Raw genomic sequence first — 6000 nt, 5'->3', positions numbered from 1 at the left:
AATTAATAGGACAACCAGGAAGTTAAAAAGGAAATTAAAAAGTATATGGAAGCCAATGAAAATTATAACACCACAACCCAAAACCTTTGGGATTCTGCAAAGGTAGTCATAAGAGGAAATTGTATAGCAATCCAGGCCCACCTATAGAGGGAAGAAAGATCTCAGATACACAACCTAACCTTATGCCTTAAGGGGCTGAAAATAAAACAGCAAATAAAACCAAAAACCAGCAGAAGACAGGAAATAATAAAGATTAGAGCAGAAATTAATGCTATTGAAACCAAAAAACAGTAGAACAGATCAATGAAACCAGAAGCTGGTTCTTGGAAAGAATTAACAAAATTGATAAACCACTAACCAGTTTGATCAAAAAGAAAAAAGAAAGGACCCAAATAAATAAAATTAATAATGAATGAGGAGAGATCACAACCAACACAACAGAAATACAAAAAAAAAAAAAAAACAAAACAATGAGAGTATATTATGAGCAATTATATGCCAATGAAATAGGCAATCTGGAAGAAATGGACAAATTCCTAGATACATATATACTACCAAAACTGAAACAGGAAGAAATGGAATATTTGAACAGACCCATAACCAGTAAGGAAATCGAATTAGTAATCAAAAATCTGCCAAAAAACAAGAGTCCAGGGTCAGATGGCTTTCCAGGGGAATTCTACCAAACATTTAAGGAAGAGTTAACACCTATTCTCTTGAAACTATTCCAAAAAATAGAAATGAAAGAAAAACTTTCAAACTCTTTCTATGAAGCCAACATTACCTTGATTCCAAAACCAGACAGAGACCCTACTAAAGAGGAGAACTATAGACCAATTTCCCTGATGAACATGGATACAAAATTCCTAAACAAAATATTAGCCAACTGGCTCCAACAATACATTAAAAAAATTATTCACCACGAACAAGTGGGATTTATACCTGGGACGCAGGGCTGGTTCAATATCTGCAAAACAATTAACATGATTCATCACATCAATAAAAGAAAGGACTTTTATGATCCACTCAATAGATGCAGAGAAAGCATTTGACAAAATAGAGCATCTTTTCTTGATAAAAACCCTCAACAAAATAGGGATAGAAGGAGCATACCTCGAGATCATAAAAGCCACATATGAATGACCCAACACAAATATCATCCTCAATAGGGAAAACTGTGAGCGTTCTCCCTAAGGTCAGGAACAAGATAGGGATGTCCACTCTTGCCACTGTTATTCAACATAGTATTTGAAGTCTTAGCCTCTGCAATCAGACAACAAAAAAAAGAAATAAAAGGCATCCAAATCGGCCAGGAGGAGGTCAAACTTTCACTCTTCACAGATGACATGATACTATATGGAAAACCCAAAAGATTCCACCAAAAAACTGCAAGAATTGATTCATGAATTCAGCAAAGTTGCAGGATATAAAATCAATACACAGAAATCGGTTGCATTCCTATACACCAACAATGAAGCGACAGAAAGAGAAATCAAGGAATCTATCCCATTTACAGTTGCACAAAAAACCATTAACAACCTAGGAATAAATCTAACCAAAGAGGTGAAAAATCTATATACTGAAAACTATAGAAAGCTTATGAAAGAAATTGAAGAAGACACAAAAATGGAAAAAGATTCCATGCTCCTGGATAGGAAGAACAAATATTGTTAAAATTTCAGTACTGCTCAAAGCAATCTACATATTCAATGCAATCCCTAACAAAATAACACCAGCATTCTTCACAGAGCTAGAACAAATAATCCTAAAATTTGTATGGAACCAGAAAAGACCCTGAATAGACAAAGAAATCTTGAATAAGAAAACCAAAGCAGGTGGCATCACAATCCCAGACTTCAAGCTATACTACAAAGCTGTAATCATCAAGACAGTATGGTCCTGGCACAAGAACAGACACTCAGATCAATGGAACAGAATTCAAAACCCAGAAATGGACCCACAAATGTATGGCCAACTAATTTTTGACAAAGTAGGAAAGAATATCCAATGGAATAAAGACAGCCTCTTCAGCAAGTGGTGCTGGGAAAACTGGACAGTGACATGCAGAAGAATGAAGCTGGACCACTTTCTTACTCCATACACAAAAATAAACTCACACTGGATGAAAGACCTAAATATAAGATAGGAAGTCATCAAAATCCTCAAGGAGAAAGCAGGCAAAAACCTCTTTGATCTTGGCTGCAGCAACTTCTTACCCAATACATCTCTGGAGGCAAGGGAAACAAAAGTAAAAATGAACTACTGGGACTTCATCAAAATAAAAAGCTTCTGCACAAAGAAGGAAACAATCAGCAAAACTAAAAGACAACCGACAGAATGGGAGAAGATATTTGCATACGACATATCAGATAAAGGGTTAGTATCCAAAATCTACAAAGAATTTATCAAACTCAACACCCAAAAAACAAAGAACCAGTGATGAAATCAGTAAAAGTCATGAATAGACACTTGTCCAAAGAAGACATCCAGATGGTCAACCCACACATGAAAAAATGCTCAACATCACTCATCATCAGGGAAATATAAATCAAAACCACCATGAGATACCACCTTACACCTGTCAGAATGGCTAACATGAACAACTCAGGCAACAACAGATGTTGGTAAGGATGTGGAGAAAGAGGATCTCTTTTGTATTGTTGGTGGGAATGCAAGCTGGTGCAGTCACTCTGGAAAACAGTATGGAGGTTCCTCAAAAAACTAAAAATAGAACTACCCTACGACCCAGCTACTGCACTACTAGGCATTTATCCTTGGGATACAGGTGTGCTGTTTCAAAGGGACACATGTACCCCCATGTTAATAGCAGCACTATCAACAATAGCTCAAATGGAAATAGCCCATATGGAAAGAGCCCAAATGTCCATCAAGGGATGAATGGATAAAGAAAATGTGGTGTATATATATACAATATATATACAATGGATAAAGAAAATGTGGCAATCAAAAAGAATGAAATCTTGCCATTTGCAATTACGTGGATGGAACTGGGAGGTATTATGCTAAGTGAAATTAGTCAGTCAAAGACAAAAATCCTATGACTTCACTCATATGAGGACTTTAAGAGACAAAACAGATGAACATAAGGGAAGGGAAACAAAAATAATATAAAAACAGAGAGGGGGACAAAACAGAAGAGACTCATAAATATGGAGAACAAACTGAGGGTTATTGGGGGGATTTGGGAAGGGGGGATGGGCTAAATGGGTAAGGGGCATTAAGGAATATACTCCTGAAATCATTGTTGCACTATATGCTAACTAATTTGGATGTAAATTTTAAAAAATAAAAAATAAAAGTAAAGAAAAAAGAAGAATGTCTGTATTTACTGTTCCATGTATATTTTCCCAAATATATAGTATGCTATCTCAATATTTCATTTTGGAATTATTTTTATGAGAAAATTTTAAAATTTGAAAATTTCAGGAATTTGTTTTCAATGTGAATGTAAATTTTAAATTTTCGTAATTTTTCTCTGCTAATGACTTTATTTACTTCTTTGAGGATGCTTAAAGGAGCTAATTTTTGTACAATGTAAATTGATCCAACAAGTAATGTTGGATAATTAATTGCTACAAATCTGACTTATTTTCCTGAAGTCAGATTTCTACTGAAACTTTTTTTTTAATTTTTTTAACGTTTATTTATTTTTGAGACAGAGAGAGACAGAGCATGAATGGGGGAGGGTCAGAGAGAGGGAGACCAGAATCTGAAACAGGCTCCAGGCTCCGAGATGTCAGCACAGAGCCCGATGCGGGGCTCGAACTCATGGACCGTGAGATCATGACCTGAGCCGAAGTTGGCTGCTTAACTGACTGAGCCACTCAGGCGCCCCTCTACTGAAACTTTTGCAAAACTCTCTAATGACTTTCTCTCTCCAATTTCTAGTGGCTTCTTTTGAATTATCATCTCACATTGTTTCATCTCTGATAAATTTGTTTCTATTGACTACCTTTTTCTCAGGCAACAGTTTTAATTTGGAAACTTTGATTGCTCTTCCTTGATTATTTTTCTACATTTCTCTGTTATCCTTTTTACTGTCTTTCTCAAGCTCTTAAATATTGACTCTCTAGAGTTCAGTCTTGACTCATTTTTTCTTTCGTTACATATATCTCACAGGGATGTCATCTGCTCCTAAGTCTTTAACTGGATTCTCTCTGTTGAAGATTTTCTAACTTCTATTTCATGCTCCAATATGCATTTTTAACTGCTTACTGAGTACTGTTGTTCCGATAATACCTCAAACCAAATGTGTTCAGAATGAATCTCATTATCTTCCTCAAATTCTGGACCTGTTTTCTTTATTCTATTTGTATTAAATTATGCAATTATTTTATGAATTATCATTTGGCTCCACTTTCCCACTTTTATTCACATCAGTTGCTTTCTGTATTTCCTTTAAAAATTGATTTATTAAAATCTATACTAATGGGGTGCCTGTGTGGCTCAGTCAGTTAAGTGTCCGGCTCTTGATTTCAGCTCAGGTCATAATTTCACAGTTGTGAGATCAAGCCCTGAGTTAGGCGGGCTTGAGATTCCCTCTCCTTCTCCCTCTGCCCCTCCATGAGGGTAATGTCTCTCCTTCTCTCTCAAAAGAAAAAAAAAATCTATACTACTGCTGCCTTTAATCAAGGCTTTTTTTCAAATTATCAGCCTCCTAACTACTGTCCCTGCTTTACTTGTCTACATCCTCCAAACAGCACATTCTCCACCAGATCTCCAGAACAGCATGCAATTCTCCTTTAAAACACTTGATAGCTCCTTATTGCATAGACTGGTGATTATCAACTGATTTTGTCATTATTTTAGCAATGGCTCTTTATTATTTTCTCTGTAATGAAATCCATAGATGAGAAGAGAGTTTCTCTGACAAAAGCAGGGAAGAGAGTGTGAGAGGGTGGAGGGCCCAGATTTTTGCCCACTAAATCTTCTTAGTCCCTACATCCTAGGATACCCCTGATGAATCATAAGAATTCAAGATAAAGGGTTTGAAAAATGCTGGTCAAAAACCTCCAACTTTTTAGCATATTGTTGAAGTCCATCCATAAACTGGTTTAACTATATACTTCTTTCCTACTCTCATACCATTTATCCTAAACTGTTGCAACCCTAACCTACTCACAGTTCACTGTATATACTATGAATTTTCACAACAATTTTATTATGCATTTCCCACTTCTTTTTTCCCTTTCTATGCTTAATAACTTAAATTCATCCTTCAAAGACCAATGCATAAAATAATCTCCTTCTCTTTGATTCCATCCCTTAAGACAAAATTAATTTTCCTTGTATGCACTAATTCTTAAAAGCACTTTGCATAAATGCTTCCTACACTACTGATCACACTGTACAATCATGTATGTATGTATGTGCATGTCCCTCTAACAGACTGCAAATTCTTCTAATATAGGATCCATGTCTTAGTCTTACTTATGTTCCCAATACAGCTCCCAGAATTTAGCACCTATTTAATAAACATGAGCATAAGAACTGACAATGAGGGTGTAGAATACAAATTAAAACCATTATTAAGTCTTCACAGTTTATAATACCTTGCACCAAGTCTAAGTTTCTACTCTATTTCATGTTTTCTGATATCTAGCCTCAGTGCTCATCTTACATCCCGAGGGTCCCTTTCATCTTTATTTTGGGGGCATATTGTATTTTCCAAAGATGACTACAGCAACAATATCCTTCATCCTATATATTCTTTTAGACCAAAGTTGACAAACTGCAGAAGATGAACCAAATCAGCCTAGATTTATACTGCCATGTTGGGGTTTTGGGTTGTTGGTTTTTTTTCACTGTCCATGAGCTAGGATTGTTTTTTACATTTTTAATTATAAAATAATGAAGACTATTGTATGTGGCCTGCAAAGTCTAAAATATTTACTATTTGGCCTTTTGCAGAAAGTTTGGCAAACTTTGTTCTAGAAACTTGACTTCTTCGAGGATGAATTTAATTTCTTTCCTCAATCT

The sequence above is a fragment of the Felis catus genome, chromosome C1, assembly GCF_018350175.1.
Source record: "Felis catus isolate Fca126 chromosome C1, F.catus_Fca126_mat1.0, whole genome shotgun sequence".
NCBI lineage: Eukaryota > Metazoa > Chordata > Mammalia > Carnivora > Felidae > Felis > Felis catus.
This window is presented reverse-complemented; position numbering follows the sequence as displayed.